Source organism: Dendropsophus ebraccatus, chromosome 5 (assembly GCF_027789765.1).
Source record: "Dendropsophus ebraccatus isolate aDenEbr1 chromosome 5, aDenEbr1.pat, whole genome shotgun sequence".
NCBI lineage: Eukaryota > Metazoa > Chordata > Amphibia > Anura > Hylidae > Dendropsophus > Dendropsophus ebraccatus.
The window spans coordinates 136,409,570-136,430,207 of record NC_091458.1 but is presented as its reverse complement, the minus strand read 5'-3'; the positions used below and the strand labels follow the sequence as shown (position 1 = coordinate 136,430,207).

The 20,638-nt window shown below is 46.3% G+C and overlaps 1 protein-coding gene across 11 annotated transcripts in view; it reads right to left on the bottom strand.

Moving 5' to 3' along the window:
* Positions 1 to 20,638, bottom strand: part of MACF1 (microtubule actin crosslinking factor 1) — a 177,205-nt gene that overhangs the window by 50,084 nt on the left and 106,483 nt on the right. The gene's annotated exons all lie outside the window — the stretch shown is intronic.

Sequence of the window (20,638 nt, the reverse complement as noted above, 5' to 3'; positions counted from 1 at the left end):
GATCTGCTCCCTGCCTGTGTCTAGTCACCGCGCTCTGCCGGTCAGCGCGCTCCACGGGAATGATTGACAGGCAGAGAGGTCCGTTACTAGAGCTGACAGGCAGAGCGCTGTGACTAGATAGGGGTGGGGAGCCACCCATATGACTACTTCCCCGCCCGTGTCTGTCACGAGCCGGGGGAATAAAAGTCATTTTTCCCCGGTATAAAGCTCCTGCTGCAGCTGCGGCCAGTATGTGCCGCGGCTGCTGGAGGAGCTTTATACATTGCTCCAGGGAACCATATGAACCCAATTGGGAAAATTGGTTCCCTTTAATGCTTCCCTTAAATATTGCAGAATCGTACTTCTTCAGTTAAAGTGTCACTGTCGTGAATTTTTTTTTTTGGCAGAAATCAATAGTACAGGTGAATTTAAGAAACTTTGTAATTGGGTTTATTAGCCGAAAAATGAATTTTTTTTTATCATGAAAAAGCAGTTTAAAGCTCTCCCCCTGTCTTTATTGTTCTCCTATGGAGAGAGGGAAATGAGACACCAAAACAGGACAACAAAGAGTTAATTAAAAGCTACATTACCCGACTCTCTCCTCTGATGTCACCACAGACCTATCTGACCTCAAAATAGCACTCTGAATAGCTCCCCCTGGGTGTAATCCTTTGTTCTCTGCTGCCAACATTTCTCCTCCGTCTCTCCTCCCCCTTCCCCTCTCCATAGCACAGACAGGACGCGTCTGATTGAGATTTCCTGATTCTGAGCAGTGGATGACAGAAAGAAGAGGAGGGAAGGGAGGAGGGGCCTGGGAAAAGGCTTTTTGAATGCAGATAATGGCATCTTTGCCTAATAAACACAATTACAAAGTTTCTTAAAATCGCCTGGACTATTGATTTCTGCAAAATTTTTTTCCTGACAGTGACTCTTTAATTATAATGATGTAGTGTGCAAAAGGGCCTTCAATAGGGGCGTATTCAGGATCAGGGCCTAGGCCAGCAAAAGCTGTAAATATGACCCTGCTGATGCCTATACAGCTTCTGACATGCAGTTATATTGGAGCAGATGACAGTTCAGCCTTCCTGACTGTATACCTATTTAGCAGAATATAGAACTGAGGATTATTACAGTGTCCTCCCAGCAGGCAGAGGTGGTCCTGGCTCTAGCTGCCTGTTTGATATTGCACTGATGCATCATGGGATTGTTAGCCAAGCACAGTAGGACAGAAAGCAGGATGAAATGTGAAAGGCAACATGGTGACTGCAAATCAATATGTGATAGGGGGTACAGCGATAGAAAGATTTTTGCTGGACTACCTTAATGACCTTTTATTAATTAATTAATTTATTAATGACCTTTATTACACAAGATAATATGGCTTATAAAAAAAGAGGATACAACTGTGACACCACAAGCACAAGTTTTTGCCGTCCCTTTAACGTATCCAATTTTAAATGGTTACTTTTAACACAAAAATGTGGTCAACAACGTTTTTGAGTACACTAAAAAATAAATAAATAAAAACAAGCACCCGTTTTGATCCTTTTTAGTTTTTTTTTTTTTTAATGGAAGTCAATGGAAAAACTGATCCAAGTGGATTCCAGTTTTATTTCCCTATTCGAACAAAGTATGTGAACTAAATTCTAGTGCAAATATTCCCATATAGCAAATGTAGAACTCATTACAAGAAAAAAAAAAAAAAAAGTGAGTCTGACTTATATCCCTGGTAATTAGTATGGAATATAAAAGAGACTGTCAGAAGGTATATGCTGTCCTAATTCAGGGTAGCATAAACTAGTGACAGAGAAGCTGAACAGAATGATGGATCACTTACATTGTTCTGTGCAGCTAATTCGGAGATCTCCTCCTGAATAACATGGGTAATAAGTAGTCCTCTCCATTATGTGCATGAGCCCAGTAGTCCTCAATATTCATGAGAAGCAGAAAATTCCACCCACCAGCTGCTGATTGGCAGTTATCTATCCATGCTGTGTAGGCTGTCACCTGTCAATCAGCTGCTGGAGGGAGGGGTGTGGCAAGAATCCTATTCTCCTGCATATTAGAAGAACAGCTAAGCCCCCCCTCACCGCAGGTGATCGGTGCCCCGCTCACACCATCCACTGCTGTGACCCCTCTTCTGTCTCCTGTGATTGAACGCCAGAAGTCCGGTGCTCCCATAGAGAATGCATTGGTAAGTCTGACTTCCGGCGTTCAATCACAGGAGACAGAAGAGAGGTCACAGCAGTGGATGGCATTAACACAAGCCGGATTAGAACGGGGCCGCTGGAACGGAATGAAGCCATTGCGCAGGACACCGATCAGCTGCGGTGAGTACACGCGCCAGCGCCTAGCAGGGGGGACCAATAAATTTTTTTTTTGTGAGCTGCTTCTTTAAGGTGGAATAAACCTAGTGACAGATTCTCTTTAGGGAAGAGTTTCAATAAGAATGTTCTAGCCTGAAGCAGCTAGCCTAGATTTATAACAATTCAGAAGCGTCAAAGTGATAGGTTTTGTGTATCAAGACTGACAAACTGAAACAATAACCTTGTTGCCTGTCGCAAAGAACAACAGTGCCGCTTTTAGGTTTCCGCAACAGTCCTAGAAAGGATAACCAAGCTATGATTAGTTGCTACAGGCTCTTCTGCTTAAAGGGGCACTCCTTAAAAAAAAAAATTTTTCAAATCAACTGGACTAAAAAAAAAAAAAAAAATTATACAAATGTTTATATTACTTCTATTAAAAAAAAATCTCAGGTCTTCTAGTACTTATAAGCTGCTGTATGGCCTGCAGGAAGTGGTGTATTCTTTCCAATCTGACACAGTGCTCTCTGCTGCCACCTCTGTCTGTGAAAGTAGAACAGGTTTTCTATGGGTCATTTGCTACTGCTCTGCACATGTCCTGTCACATCAGAGAGGTCAGCAGAGAGCACTGTGTCAGGCTGGAAAGAATATACCACTTCCTACAAGACATACAGAAGCTGATAAGTACTGGAAGACGAGAATGCCGAAAACTCAGTGTGGAACCTGCCACTCGTCCCCGCGCACTCCCGCTTACCTCTTCGCCAGCTCCATAGGCTCCACTACATGCTTGGGCGGATTCCGTCGTCCGTCCAAAGAATTGACAAGGCAATTATTTGGGAGGAGAGTATATAATGGAGCCGGCAGAGAGGGAAGCAGGGGCGCATGGGGATGAGTGGCGGATTACGCATGAAGTTTTCGGCGACAATTACTTTGTGTGCATATACCCTAAAATGTTCTGACAAATCTAATTCATATATAAGATATCTATCTATCTATCTATATATATATATATATATATATATATATATATATATATATATATATACACACACACACACACATATATATATATATATATATATATATATATATATATATATATATATACAGGGTGGTCCAAAATTAGGTGGACAGTATGTGTAATAGGGTTATAAAGGGGGAGATTTATCAAACATGGTGTAAAGTGAAACTGGCTCAGTTGCCCCTAGCAACCAATCAGATCCCACCTTTCACTCCTCACAGACTCTTTGGAAAATGAAAGGTGGAATCTGATTGGTTGCTAGGGGCAACTGAGCCAGTTTTACTTTACACCGTGTTGTTCTGGTGACGTTTCCCTGTGGTGTGGTAGTAAAACACCAGAGTGAAACAGAACGGGTTAAGCCAGCCTCACATCCCCTCCTAGCTAAAAGACATATTTATGGCCCCTTGCCTCTACACTGAGTAATTTGTAAAAAGAACTGTCTACAATAATACAAATCTATATAAAAGGATAATTTAAAAAATGCCAGTTTTGGCCATATTAACCATCTGACCTCTTCTTTGTTGTATAGTAAGGGCACAGCTTGCCGGGTTTCCTCCCGCACGTCAGTAGTCACAGATCACTCGACTGCTGGGACCATTCCTGGCGATAAGCTTAGTACGTACAGTAGCAGAACAGCGGTGTCTAAACTACTGCACTCTATAGAGAACAGACAATATAGGTAACTAGCGTGTAAATGAAAGGGATGGTATCGTAGCAACTACAGAGGAAAAAGGTTTAGATCCGAGCAAAAAGAAAAAAAAAATTAGTCTCTGTTCTGGAGTGATATAACATAGGTCCTCTATGCATTTCAATTACCCTCCTGTTGGAAAAGACACTTTAGCAGATTCCAAAGTTAGAGAAGCTCATGTTGCAGCCACGTGCACATGACAGTAAGTGAGGGGTGGGAGGCAGGAGATACAAGGGAGGTCAGCCCAGTTAGTGTATATATTAATGGATATCCCCCTCTACAGAAACCTCAGCTCCTAGAAATTCCTTGCACAGCAGCAGATTTCTCTGTACTTGATGTGCTGCAGCTCTCCGCCTACAGCGTGCTATGAAAAGCACCGTGCACTAGTGATCTATAATTAACCATTGGGTGAACAAACTGTATGCAAATCCAGAATGTAGTCATCGCCCAAGTTATGCAACCAGCAGGTCTCATCTTCTCTTTATAAGGAAACATTTACCAATGCGCTAAGCCCAAAGTCATGGTATAAAAGGGGATTAGTATAGAAAGGAGGAGTGGGAGCAATAGATAATTCAGTACGGATGTTAGATGTACAGTACCTCTCTATCACTGGGGTCATGGTCCACTTGTCCTGTATTGATGATCTCCTCGGATTGTAATACGGGACAGGCCCCCCCTTCTTCCTCTGATGCCAGACTATTGTCCTCTGTGTTTACAGACAGAGAGCAGCTGTCACTCACAAGTGACAAATGAGCACGTGCACCGAGCCCTTCAGACACAAGCTCCAGTCCAATGTCTCCCTGACTGGGCGAAGGCACAGAAGACCCGAGCTGTTCTTCATTAACTTGCATTAAGCACACAGTGTCCTTGCAGTGCTCTTCAGACGACTGTACGAGACTTTTTGCACTTACATTAAGTTCGGCAGATGAGGAGCCTTGTGCAGTTTCTGATGACTTGCTAAATTCAATGTTGGCTTCGGGAGAAGTGTCAATCTCGCTGCAGGACAAAGTGACCCCATGCAGAACGGCAAGGGAATTGACTTCACTAGATTCTAGACTGTAATGTTCTTCGGCAATTTCCCCCGGAGTGAAGAAATTCTGTGCACCGTCCAAATCATGAGCACTTAGAGAGTCACTAAAGTCATCCTGTAACCTTGATTCCTGGGAGGTACAGGCTTCTAAGCTAAGTCCGTTAAGGCCACTGAAAATAACGGAGTCCTGATGCTCATCCACTAGGTGGTCAGATGACTGGGAAGATGCCGGGGCCGTACAGGCCTCAGCTTCCGGTAGGGATATGTCACTCGCTAAACTGCCCCACGTGTCTGTATACACTGAGATATCTGTACTGACTTCTTTCATTGTGGACTCCACTGGGATAACTGGGACAGTCCTTTCATCTCTAACATCATGTTGTTCTTCTGCACAGGTGTAGATGGTCACCCCTACACTTAACTCATTTGCACCATCACATAGTGTAAGCACCCCTGAACGTCCTACATGTATAGCTTGAAGAGGGGTCACGTTCTGATCGCTGACCTGAAAGGAGGCGGACTGAATCAACTTATTTGTAACCCCATTGTCTACCACCATCTCATACAAGGTGTTCTGTATCTGGTTTAGCCTGGCCATGTCCTCAGCGTTACCTCCACTGTCATCGGGAAGCTCCTGCAGTTCACTAGCAGATGTGGAACTCTGCAGACTATCATCTGTCACTTCATCGGGTAGGCTACTGCACCTGTGTGTTGTGGTAGAGCCTGTCGGCTCCACGCCATCGGAAACCTCCTCACAAGAGTCTGTTGAAATAATATCTGTGCTCTGAAATGAAGCTTCACACGTCCAAGACTCATCTGGTTGCTCTGAACTACCCAAACATGAATCTCTTTCCAAGTCACACACAGGGGAGTGGGACTCTGTATGGGGAACATGAATGGGGGTGGGGGTCTCCTCTACCTGTTCTAGAACAAGGTCAGTAACGTCACATGGAAGTGGAACGTCCAGCGACTCTGAGGATTCTGGCAGTGCCAGTCCTTCACTATAGCCGGATGTTACCCATTCCACTGGTAGTGAAGGAAGGTTCGATACGTCAGCACAAGTCAACGTCTCCTCTGATACTGTATTAGCAATTGTCACTACGTCCCCTGAAGGACTTCCATGATAGGGATCTGATTCTGGAGTGAAGCAGGTAGTTGTGTCGACTTGCGTGTGAGGTTCGGTCGGCTGTTGTGCGTTTACGACAGGTGCTAGTTTACCAGGCACAGGCAAGTCTATGTCACTGTCTAGTACTATATCTGTCGTGATGGAGGCTGTACAGATATCTTTAGAGTAAGTGTGGTCTTGCAGGGTGTCTAGCTGTGACCCTTCCCTGCCATCCTGACTACTAACAGGTTCCACAGATGGCGGGCTCTCTCCGTTCTCAGGGACTGACTCATGAGGCTCATCTGCCGCTCCCGCCAGGCACTGCTGCTCCAAATCCAAGAACAACTGGTCAGAATCGGAGTCCGACTCAGAATCGCTATAGCTGCCCAGTTTCTGGTATCTCCTCCTTGGGGCTTTTTCAGCACTGACAGCTGAGTAACAGCCATAGTCCTTACTGGTGTCTGGCCAGTGGCAGGTCTCCGGTGTGACCGCACGATCAAGGAGAGAAGTAATGGAGTCTAGATTACTTAGAGAGCCAATCATACCCGGAGACCCCTCAATAAACCCAAGCAGGCCACTGTCCTCCATGTGTCCATCACCACACACTGTCACAGTATGACAAGCCCCTCCGGAAGCCATGTCTTCCCACTCCTCTTCTGCTTCCATCAGGATTTTCAGTTCATCCTCCTCAAACTTCAGCTCTGACTCAGTCTTCTCTCTCAGATTTGGCACAATAAGAACATTAGCGGATTCATCTAGCACTTCATCGCTTAGACATGGAGATAAGGGCAGAGTCTCAATCACGCACTCCTCGTAAGCCATCTCAGCAGCTTTATGGTGACTATCACTCAGGCTCCCCTTGATAAAGCTCTTTAGTGCCCGCGGCCAGGTGGCACTAGGAAAGTTGTGGCCGGGTTTGGAACGCAGACACAAACTTGATGTGCTTTCTTGTGCCAGCAAAGGATCCTGCTCATACTCACTGTCATTGTAGTCGTCGAAACTCTGCACATGTTGGCACCGCGAGTCGCTGGGCTCCAAACGTGGATTTCCAGAGACTGCAGAAGAAGGAGGAGGAGGAGGAGGAAGAAGAGGTGGTGGTGGGGGAGTTGGGATCTGACTGGAAGTGGAGGCAATGGACTCGGATTGTGAGTGCTTGGTGCTGTCAGGTAACAGCTGACTGAACTCAGTCTTGTCATGCAGGGAGTGACTGGAGGTGCCGGCCTCCGATACCTCACTCAAGGAGGCCTCCATGCGCTCTGCAAAGTCTGGGAAATTTGGCGGAATAAATGCTTTCCAGGATCTCCGGTTGACGTTTTCTTTACGCTCGGCGTTCGGCCTCCGACGAGGTGGCACAGGGGCAGATTTAAGGGTATCATTACTCAACTTGAGGGCATCGAATATCACCCGTTCATCCAGCTTTTTTGTTTCCTGTACCTTGGCGTCGCTGGCATTAGACGTCCCCAAGGTACCGTTACTAGACAAGGTGCCCACTTCTGCTCGGTCCATGGTACTCTTAGAGGGCTGACTAAGTTTACATCCCTGGTCGATCTGTTCATTGATTCGCATGGTGTCATAGATGGACCGCTGGGGTACATAGCAGTCCTCAATGTAACCGTCTTCTTCTTCCCCCTTTCCCAGACACGCCGGGTTTTGGCGCAGACAATCGGGGCGGCTGAGCGGCTTCCCCATCTTGTGCCCCCAAGTCCTTATGAAAGTCTCAGAGTCCAGGCTGCATCCATTCTGTAATCCAATGCATTGCGGTCCCCATTACAAGGTCATGGTCAGCAGACCATAGGAAATTGCTGCTGATCCCCCAGTAGAGAAGCGCAGTGTGATCAGAGGCTGTGAGGCCCGGCTGCTGGGCTGCTCCCACACGGTGGCTCTCCGGTACCGCTCCGTCTCCGCTGCGGTAGCTGCATCCTGCTCTCCAGCTGCAGACAGATCACAGATGTGCTGCTGTTATGATTTGAATCGCGCCTGTGAGCGGATATTCCTGGAAGTTCACACACAGGAAGTTCGGTGTGAGGGGCACCGTGTGCGGCTTCCTGTGAGGGGCACATCATGGCATTGTGTGCGCCCGGTGCCAGCCCTCCGCTCACCAGGCTCGGCGCTTTGTCTGCTGCCGGTGCAGTGTGTCGGGATCTCCTCAGCCGCCTCACAATAAGAGTAGAAAAAAAACTTCCCCGAACAAAGGGCTGGAGCGGCGTCCGCGCTCACTGCCGCACCGAAGACGCCGGCTGCGATCCGCTCCGTGTGTCCCGCTCCCTGGCGCCAGTCCCGGCTCAGCCCTGCTTATTCCCGGGTCCGTGCACCGAGCCGTGAGAAGAAAGTCTGCGGGAAACGGAGTGGAGAAGAAGCGCCTCCCGTGCAGGGCGCCGCCTCCACCATCACCGGGTACCGCCTCCGGGACTGGCACCGCCTCACATAACGGGCACAGCGCCTCCGCCTGACACCGAGCGCGGCCCGGGGAGGGGGCCAGACGCGGCGGCGGAGTAGCAGGTGGACCGGGAATCCCGCCCCACACACCACCGTACCCGGGAGAGACAGCCATGTCCCCGGCCTCAGCGCTGCGCCATACACCGGGCACGGTACCGGGACCACAGAGCTCACACACTATACAAGTGCCGGGACCACAGAGCTCACACACTATACAAGTGCTGGACCACAGAGCTCACACACTATACAAGTGCCGGGACCACAGAGCTCACACACTATACAAGTGCCGGGACCACAGAGCTCACACTCACCCCTCACACTATACAAGTGCCGGGACCACAGAGCTCACACTCACCCCTCACACTATACAAGTGCCGGGACCACAGAGCTCACACACTATACAAGTGCCGGGACCACAGAGCTCACACTCACCCCTCACACTATACAAGTGCTGGGACCACAGAGCTCACACTCACCCCTCACACTATACAAGTGCTGGGACCACAGAGCTCACGCTCACACTCACCCCTCACACTATACAAGTGCTGGGACCACAGAGCTCACACTCACCCCTCACACTATACAAGTGCCGGGACCACAGAGCTCACACTCACCCCTCACACTATACAAGTGCCGGGACCACAGAGCTCACACACTATACAAGTGCCGGGACCACAGAGCTCACACTCACCCCTCACACTATACAAGTGCTGGGACCACAGAGCTCACACTCACCCCTCACACTATACAAGTGCTGGGACCACAGAGCTCACGCTCACACTCACCCCTCACACTATACAAGTGCTGGGACCACAGAGCTCACACTCACCCCTCACACTATACAAGTACTGGGACCACAGAGCTCACACTCACCCCTCACACTATACAAGTGCTGGGACCACAGAGCTCACACTCACCCCTCACACTATACAAGTACTGGGACCACAGAGCTCACACTCACCCCTCACACTATACAAGTGCTGGGACCACAGAGCTCACACTCACCCCTCACACTATACAAGTGCCGGGACCACAGAGCTCACACACTATACAAGTGCCGGGACCACAGAGCTCACACACTATACAAGTGCCGGGACCACAGAGCTCACACACTATACAAGTGCCGGGACCACAGAGCTCACACACTATACAAGTGCCGGGACCACAGAGCTCACACACTATACAAGTGCCGGGACCACAGAGCTCACACACTATACAAGTGCCGGGACCACAGAGCTCACACACTATACAAGTGCCGGGACCACAGAGCTCACACACTATACAAGTACCGGGACCACAGAGCTCACACACTATACAAGTACCGGGACCACAGAGCTCACACACTATACAAGTGCTGGACCACAGAGCTCACACTCACCCCTCACACTATACAAGTACTGGGACCACAGAGCTCACACTCACCCCTCACACTATACAAGTACTGGGACCACAGAGCTCACACTCACCCCTCACACTATACAAGTACTGGGACCACAGAGCTCACACACTATACAAGTGCCGGGACCACAGAGCTCACACACTATACAAGTGCTGGACCACAGAGCTCACACTCACCCCTCACACTATACAAGTGCCGGGACCACAGAGCTCACACACTATACAAGTGCCGGGACCACAGAGCTCACACACTATACAAGTGCCGGGACCACAGAGCTCACACACTATACAAGTGCTGGACCACAGAGCTCACACTCACCCCTCACATTATACAAGTGCCTCAACCACAGAGCTTACACACACACACACACACACACTATACAAGTGCCTCAACCACAGAGCTTACACACACACACACACACTATACAAGTGCCTGGACCCCAGAGCTCACACTCACCCCTCACATTATACAAGTGCCTGGACCCCAGAGCTTACACTCACACACACTATACAAGTGCCTGGACCCCAGAGCTTACACTCACACACACTATACAAGTGCCTGGACCCCAGAGCTTACACTCACACACATTATACAAGTGCCTGGACCACAGAGCTTACACTCACCCCTCACACACTATACAAGTGCCTGGACCACAGAGCTTACACTCACACACATTATACAAGTGCCTGGACCACAGAGCTTACACTCACACACATTACACAAGTGCCTCAACCACAGAGCTTACACTCACACACATTATACAAGTGCCTGGACCACAGAGCTTACACTCACCCCTCACATTATACAAGTGCCTGGACCACAGAGCTTACACTCACCCCTCACATTATACAAGTGCCTGGACCACAGAGCTTACACTCACACACATTACACAAGTGCCTCAACCACAGAGCTTACACTCACACACACTATACAAGTGCCTGGACCACAGAGCTTACACTTTTATCACACACTATACTAGTGCCTGGAGATGAACACCCTGCAGCATCCCCCTATATAACCGTCTCCAATTACTTTTAATGGAGAATGTTTAAAAACACAGTTTATTTGTCACTGAAGTGATGTGACTTTTCAGTCCAGTTCCCTATGGAAGCGACTACTGACATCAATGGGGGTAAAACTGCATGAAAAGTCACATAAAACACCATCAGAGTCTGCACTGATTTGGTGATTTTATAGCAGTTTTTGCCGATATAAACAACCCCTTATAGCCCCGCCCCCTCCTGTCACCAGCAGGTTTCCTGGCAGCCTTTGTCCTCAGATGCTGTTGTCAGGACACCTGACTGCTGCAGCCAATCAGAGGCCAGACAGTGACCTCAGTGGTGTCAACACCTCACAGCTGCCCCACAGTGATTGGCTGCACAAGTCACATGATGTGTCAATACATCATTACTGGAGCTGGTGAGTATTTTCTTTTGCTATTTGACATTTTAAGCCCTTTGAAGAAAAATTCTGGGGGCTGGGCGACCGTTGTGGGCGTTTTATACAGCAGTATAGCATGACTATGTAAGACTATGCTTAAAGGGGTTGTCCAGCGAAAATCTTTTTCTTTCAAATCAACTGATATCAGAAAGTTATATAGATTTGTAATTTACTACTATTAAAAAATCTCAAGTGTAACCATACTTATCAGCTGCTGTATGTCCTGCAGGAAGTGTTGTTTTATTTTCAGTCTGACACAATGCTTTCTGCTGCCAATGTCAGGAACTCTGTCTCGGTTTTCTATGAATCCCTATAGAAAACCTCTCCTGCTCTGGACAGTTCCTGTCTCGACCAGAGATGTCAGCAGAGAGCACTGTATCAGACTGAAAATAAAACATTTCCTGCAGGACATACATCAGCTGATAAGTATGGGAGGCCTGGAGATTTCTTAACAGAAATAAATTACAAATCTATATAACTTTCTGAAACCAGTTGATTTGAAAGAAAAAAATTTTTGCTGGACAACCCCTTTAATCTCTTCCTGAGAAACCATGAAAGGGTTTTCTTTCTACATCCTAGTTGGCTGTCCAGGCATGATGGGAGTTGTAGTTTTGCAACAGCTGGAGGGCTGAAGGTTCCCCATCCCTGATCTATGCTTAGTGGCTGCAGCCATAAGATACAGATGACTTAGAAAACAAACAATCTTATAAGGAAACAGTCGGGCAGTGAGACATAAAGGATGTGAGGTGGCTATGAGGCTGAGCATTCTCTGCCGCCATGAATGCCCCATTGATTCACACTTTGTCAGTGCATGCTTTCCTTCGTACTGAATTCCTTGGATAACTTAGCTTCACCCGTCCGGGTAGGTCTGTGTCTATACAGTGCCAGTCATAGTCCCCGAGCACATGGCAGGTTATAAACAGCTCAATCCAGCAGCCGGACCCCAGACTGACAGCTGAGAGAAGCTGGGTGTGTCAGGAATCCACACTGGGATACAGAAGTACCAACACACACCCAGTACAAAGCCAGCTTCCTGTACACACCGACACAAGCGCTATATATACCCCAGACTACAGTATGGACTCATCTACACAGGTGTCAGTAGTAATGTTCCTGCATGGTCAGACATAGAGTGCAGGAGCCAGACGGGCATCAATAGACAATCTAATGGTGCCTTTACACAGAGAGATTGTCTGACAGATTGTTGGAGCCAAAGCCAGGAATAGACTATAAACAGGGAACAGGTCATAAAGAAAAGACTGAGATTTCTCCTCTTCTCAAATCCACCCCTGGCTTTGGCTTTAAAAATCTGTCAGATAAATCTCTCTGTGTAAAGGCACAAACAGGAGGTTTACTGTATACTCCAAAGGCATACTTGGGTTACCTGAAATCCTAAAAGATTTGTGTCAAACAGCTTAGAGGGATTCGCCAGCGAAAAGTATTTTCTTTCAAATTAACTTATGTTAGAAAGTTAAACAGATTTGTAACTTCTAATTAAAAATATCAAGTCTTCCAGTACTTATCAGCTGATATATGTCCTGCAGGAACTGGTATATTCTTTTCAGTCTGACACAGTGCTCTCTGCTGCCACCTGTATCCATGTCAGGAACTGTCCAGAGCAGGAGAGGTTTTCTATAGGGATTTGCTGCTGCTCTGGACAGTTCCTGACATGGACAGAGGTGCCAGCAGAGAGCACTGTGTCAGAATGAGCAGAATACACCACTTCCTGCAGGACATACAGCAGCTAATAAGTACTGGAAGACTTGATATTTTTAAATAGGAATAAATTACAATTTCATGTAACTTTCTGGCACCAGGTGATTTGGAAGAAAGAAAATTTCAGAGGAGAACACAGATCATGCATAGCGCATCATATATAGATGAATGTTCCTCCAGATGCCGCTGACAGCTAGCATTGTCACTTCTACTGAAGGGAAGGGACACTGGTTGTCCTGGGTCAGGCTACGCAGGCAACAAATCTCCCCCAGAATAAAGTAGTGGCTGAGTTTTATGGCCACTCTCTTCCTATTCTCAAAGCAAGTTTCTATGAGAATGGGGATTCCTTCAACTTCCAGGGTAAAAAAATCAAACCAAAAAACTGCAACATAACAGTATAGACACATCAATGCGCTGAAAACAATTCAACAAAACAGCCAGTGAAATGCTGCGACTTTGTTTCCTTCTCCATACAACTGCAAATATGTGTGTGCATAGTAACACATGAGCAAGCCCAGAACAAAGGCCTAAGAAGAGGGAGTATGCCGAGATACAACTCTATAATACTTGGGATAACAATAGTCTATGACTATTACAGGCATCTCATTACACAGATCCCCAGGGAAATGCCCCATTGTGCTAGATCATCTAACCTAGATTTCGTGCCCACGTGCAGCCAGGGAGAGCCGGGGTACAATTCAGTCCCATTCACAAAGTGAACAACCTCCTCTGTGTTTTGGAGAATCTAAAGCTGCAATAAGACCTGATCATCAGAGAAGCAGCGAGTATCTAGGAGACCCACTGGCACGCCATGAATCACCCGGCAGTGTTTTCCCTAAATAAAGAGCTTGGAATACACCCACACACCAGGAAATTACAGCCCGAAAATGTCCGTTTATGACCTTGAGGCAAGAGCGCATGTATTGTAAATAACAGGTAAAGTGAGATGTATGGCTTGGCATCCTGATAGATCAATCAGACTATTGATAAAATGCAAATATACCGGTCCATTATAGGGACAGGTATGGCTGCATGACGTCAACAATCGGGAGAATAAAAAATTAATTTCTTCCCTAAAAGCATCTCTAGCCCCGGGGTAAAAAAATCCCATTTTAAAAGAAAAATATACTTCATGGGCTGTGTACGGTAGATTTCTCAATAGGTCACTCTACAAAGAGCCTTATTGTTCTGTGCGCTTTGGCAGAGGTGACGGCATTCATCTGGCCCATAAAAGCTCCTGACCGGCCACAGGTGTTTTCAATAGGAACCGAAACTGCTGGTAGCTACCGACATAATCTGTGGTGTATGTACACTTATAGACATAAGCTTGGTTTACCTGTATCTTCCATAAAATCACAATGCTGCAGCACACACCTCCTTATAAACAGACAACTTGGGGTCACTATTCTTTACCGTGTCCCTAAAAAAAGACACTGTCCACAATGAGGGAAGACAGAGAAAGGTCACACCCCTTTGTCAAGTAAACAACACAAAGCATTGCGACTAGGAAAATACAAGTACAGTGGTACCTTGGTTTAAGAGTAACTTGGATTGAGGGCGTTTTGCTAGAAGAGCTCACAGTTTTTCAAAATTGTGACTTGGTTTAAGAGCTCCCTGTACTGAGTGGGAGGGGAGTGGGGGAGGGGCATGGTCTGTATAGCGTGGTCTACAGCCCTGTACTCTGACCCAGGATTTGGATTACAGGCACGGTCCCGGAACGAATTATGCTCGTAATCCAAGGCACCACTGTATTCACTAAAATAGACGTGTCAGATCAGACAACAGATCCCCTGTAAGGACCCTTTCACACTATGGAAATCATGTGTAAAACTTGCCATGGATTCTGTTGCTCGCCCCCCTGTGCTCCCGCTTGAAGTTACGCCGGTCCCATAGGCTCCATTCTATGGTCAGATGGATTCTGCCGTACGCCCAGAGAATTGACATGACATGGCTGAGCCAAGAACGAAGCCTATGGGACACCCAGATGTTCAAGCAGGAGCGTGCACAGAATCTGCGGTAAGTTATCCATCAGGATTCCGTAGTGTGCCCTAATAGTATGTTTATGCTGTGGATTTAGTGTGGATATTCGGTCTGGAGTTGCTGCAGATTTTGATGTGGAAAGGTTGCAGTTTATGTACACACAGGGTGGACACTCGAAAAGGGTATTATCCTGTAGCCCTCCAGCTATTGCAAAACTACAATTCCCTTCACGCCTGGACAGCCAAAGCTGATGACACATTGCCAGGACGCTGACCTCTGAAATCCCCTCAATCCCGAGAATGAAGGGGATGCAGGACTACTTTAGTGGCTATATACACACCAGCCAAACCACTTCTGTTAAAGCAGAGTGGTGGTTGGTAACCTAGATAACAAGCTCTCAACAAAGAGAGGAAAAGAGCAGCATATCAAACATAGAAGACGACTGTCAGCAGAAAAAGATCAATTGGTCCATCTAGTCGGCCTTTTAGAATCTTAGGATGGATATACAGTGCTGGACGAAAGTATTGGCACCCCTGCAATTCTGTCAGATAATACTCAATTTCTTCCAGAAAATGATTGCAATCACAAATGCCTTGGTATTAATCTCTTAATTTAATTTGTCTTCAATGGAAAACCACAAAAAGAAATGTCAAAAAGGCAAATTGGATAAACATCCACACCAAACATATAAAAGGGGGTGGACCACAGTATTGGCACCCTTAGAAAAATTATGTGATGCTTCTCTAATTTGTGTAATTAACAGCACCTGTAAGGGCCCTTTTACACAGAAAGATTATCTAACAGATTATCTACCAAAGATTTGAAGCCAAAGCCAGGACTGGATTTGAAAAGAGGAGAAATCTCAGGCTTCAAATCTTTGGCAGATAATCTGTCAGATAATCTTTCTGTGTAAAAGGGCCCTTAAGGTGCGTTTCCACGTAACGATTATCGTGCGAATTTGCGTGATAACGATCAAACAACGAACGAGAAATCGTTCATTTTGATCTTTCAACATGTTATCAAATCGTCGTTCTGAAAAAAATTTGCTGATCGTTCCGTGTAAACAGTCGTCGCGCGAAAGTCCGGCCGCCCGCAGCCCGGCCCCCCGCTCATCCGCAGCCCTCTGCGCCGGCTCCGATCCCCTCTTCAGTGCATTGATTGGCTGAAGGGGGGAGCCAGGAATTTCAAACGGCTCTTCTTCAGCCAATCAGTGATGCCTTGCATTGATTGGCTGAAGAGGTGAGCCGGGAATTTCAAACGGCTCCTCTTCAGCCAATCAGTGCTGAAGAAGAGCACTGATTGGCTGAAGAGGAGCCGTTTGAAATTCCCGGCTCACCTCTTCAGCCAATCAATGCACTGAAGAGGGGAGTCGGGGATTTCAAAGACCTGCTATGCGGAGCAGGTAACGTATGCTCGCGGACGGGGCGGCGGGGGCGATTGGAGCAGCGGCGCAGGGGGCTGCGGTTGACCGTGGGGGCGGGTGGGCTGCGGGCGCGTGATCGCAAAACGATTTTTCCGTACGATAAATCGTACCGTCTAAACGCTGACCGTTATGAAAAAAAAAAACGTTGCTCCGACATCGTTAATCGTACGATCGGGCCAATTATCGTTTGGTGTAAATGCACCATTACTTACCTGTGGCACATAACAGGTGGTGGCAATAACTAAATCACACTTGCAGCCAGTTGAAATGGATTAGTTGACTCAACCTCTGTCCTGTGTCCTTGTGTGTACCACATTGAGCATGGAGAAAAGAAAGAAGACCAAAGAACTGTCTGAGGACTTGAGAAGCCAAATTGTGAGGAAGCATGAGCAATCTCAAGGCTACAAGTCCATCTCTAATGTTGAATGTTCCTGAATCCCTGCATGTTCCTGTGTCAACAGTGCGCAGTGTCATCAAGAAGTGTAAAGCCCATGGCACTGTGGCTAACCTCCCTAGATGTGGAAGGAAAAGAAAAACTGACGAGAGATTTCAACGAAAGATTGTGCGGATGTTGACTAAAGAACCTCGACTAACATCCAAACAAGTTCTAGCTGCCCTGCAGTCCAAGGGTACAACAGTGTTAACCCGTACTATCCGTCGGTGTCTGAATGGAAAGGGACTCTATGGTAGAATACCCAGGAAGACCCCACTTCTGACCCAGAGACATAAAAAAGCCAGGCTGGAGTTTGCCAAAACCTACCTGAGAAAGCCAAAAACTTTTTTGGAAGAATGTTCTCTGGTCAGATGAGACAAAAGTAGAGCTTTTTGGAAAAAGGCATCAACATAGAGTTTACAGGGGGAAAAAAGAGACCTTCAGAGAAAATAACATGGTCCCTACAGTCAAACATGGAAACATGGTGGAGGTTCCCTGATGTTTTGGGGTTGCTTTGCTGCCTTTGGCACTAGACTGCTTGACCGTGTGCATGGCATTATGAAGTCTGAAGACTACCAACAAATTTTTCAGCATAATGTAGGGCTCAGTGTGAGAAAGCTGGGTCTCCCTCAGAGGTCATGGGTCTTCCAGTAGGACAATGACCCAAAAAGCACTAGAAAATGGTTTGAGAGAAAGCACTAGAGACTTCTAAAGTGGCCAGTGATGAGTCTAGACCCGATTCCCATAGAACACCTGTGGAGAGATCTCACAATGGCAGCTTGGAGAAGGCACCCTTCAAATCTCAGGGACCTGGAGCAATTTGCCAAAGAAGAATGGTCTAAAATTCCAGCAGAGAATTGTAAGAAACTCATTGATGGTTGTTTGCAGTTATTTTGTCTAAAGGTTGTGCTACCAAGTATTAGGCTGAGGGTGCCAATACTTTTGTCCGGCCTATTTTTTGAGTTTTGTGTAAAATGATCAATAATTTTACTTTTTTTCCATTCTCTTTTGTGTTTTTTCATTGCAAGCAACATAAATGAAGATCTTATAACCAAAGCATTTGTAATTGCAATCATTTTCTGGAAGAAATTGAGTATTATCTGACAGAATTGCAGGGGTGCCAATACTTTTGGCCAGCACTGTATGTATATACCAGGCAAGTTTTCATGCTGTTAAGGAAAGTTTGATAAGTAAATGTATTTGCATTGGGATGGGACTCCCCCTTTAAACTGCTGCCAGACAGCTCTGGGGTCATGGATCTGTAATATAACTCACCCACGACCCCATCTGTTGCAGAAGAGTTGGGAGACCACCATACAGTCAGCTGATCCCGCCAAAAAACCACGGGTTTGTCAGACTTTTTACAAATGTGTATCAGGGTCAGTAGAACAGTCTGTGTATTTTCTGAAGCCTAAGTTTTGTGCTCTGAACATCGTCAGATTATTCTCATTATTGATTTAGTGTTACAAAAAAATAAAATACACAATTCCGCTATGTGCAACCACTGTTAAAATGATGGTCGTTTTTTTTGGACGGCCATCACTTAACAGCAAACTCATATTCATAAAATAACGTCCATAATTTGTCATTAACTAAAGGCCGTCATTTCAACAGTGGGTGAACATAGCCTTCAACTGCAATGTGTGAACACAGCCCTATAACTAAAGGCAATTAATAGGCACAGTGGCCTGTGTAACACAGCCAGCCATCAGCCAATGGACTAGCAGTCAGTTTCTTACATGTTTTATACAGGCCTAAAATTGTTTATAATTGTCCACACATCTCTGAGGAAAGTGAAGGGCTGCACAAACAATACAACGACTATTCGAATCAATCCCCGCACGCAGTCACTAACAGTCCAGCAATGTTGCTAGGACTGACCAGGAACGTGTTGCTGCAGTTTCGACAGAGTATAGTAAACTTTCAATACAAACAGTGCCTGCTCCCCTCCTCCCACCAGAATGGTGGTGACTTTCCAGAAAGATGCTTGGAAACACAAGTGAGATATATGACATATGTAACAGCCTGCCAGCGGACACCATAACTTCCTACAAATGAACTTCCTGGCACAGTGTAAACATGTATATCCATGGAGATTCGCCTAAACATCTATCGTCCTCTCTGGCACAGCTTGACTTGTGTACCGTCCATGTAAAACCACATTCTCTTCCTGCTATTGTCTCCACTTCCCATTAGCTCAGACATTTTTCCTTCTAATATCTAAGCTCAGGCACCATACGTTTAACTGGGTTGGATTACGCTTTACTGGAAATGCATCTCTCCCCTTTATCTAGGATGGAATCACTATTGTAATTCTAGCCTTCCAGTATACTAAATGAGCATGGAGCCCGGATTCACAAACTATAAAACTTATGAGCTCCATTAGCAATAATATTTCCAGTAACAGGTTATTATGAAAGTTTTCCCAGGGCTCAGGCTTCAATTTTCTATCTTAATAGTCCATTTATGACAGCAGAATGTGTCGTCTGGGCACCTATATAAAAGTCTATCAACTTCTCGCTGTTTTATAATAATACCTGTCTGAACTGGGACAGGGAATTAGTGGTAAATAGCAAGCCGCCGACGGGTTCAGTGCCGCTAGGGAGCAGAATGACAGCTCTACTGAGACAAGGAAATAATGTACATTTTCCTCTATTTTCACCCCAAGCCTATGATCAAACACACGGGTACACCCACCTATACCCACTGACATCACTGCCATTTCAGGTGGATCCCGCATTAAAGTTGTGCGAAACACTTTCGTATGCAGATACTAAAAACTAATATACAGTGTGGGGGGAGGGTGGGTTGTGTCCTATAAGTCCCATTGTGAACAGGGCCATTGAGGGAAAAAAAAAAGGCAGGAGACCAGGGCACAAAAATAGGAAAATAAACTCCTTCCCTTTTTTTTTTTTTTAAATGGCCCTGTTCACATTTCCATTTGTGTGTACGGGGCCACAAAAAAAAAGGACAAGCCCCAGTGCTGACCTGCAATGTGACATGCCCGCCTATTTGCCACTCAACCAATCAGTAACAGGGGTGGGACACTGCAGATTGTCATGGTGGAGCCCATCTTTAGCAGTGAGGAGTGAAGTGTTTAGCTGAGTGCTTTTCCCTGCTGGTTCTAGCACTTGGTGGGGGTCTTAGTGCCCAGCCGCCAAACGATTAAAACCTTTGACAATGTGTTTGCAACATGTCATTTTTTTGTATTATTATTGTTCACACAAGGTTCGCATGCAGAAAATCTATAGCACAGAGGATTTGATTTATAGAAATCTCATCCACACGCTACATGAAATATCTGCACATAGTCTAAATCAGTACCATTTATGCTGCAGAAATGAGAGCGCTTTGTTCAGAGGATTTTCCCCACTGACTTCAATGTGGGAAGTCAAGATCAGCTGTAAATCTGCATTTTCTGTAGAGTTTGATGGGGAAATGGTGTGGATCAACAAGTGCGGATTTCAAATACTTTACATTAAAGGGGTTATCCAGCGGTACAAAAACATGGCCACTTTCTTTCAGAGACAGCACCGCTCTTGTCTCCAGTTTGGGCCGGGTTTTGCTGCTCAGTTCCATTGAAGTAAATAGAGCTTAATTGCAAACCGCACCTGAACTAAAGACAAGAGTCGTGTTGTCTCTGAAAGAAAGTGGCCATGTTTTTGTAGCACTGGATAATCCCTTT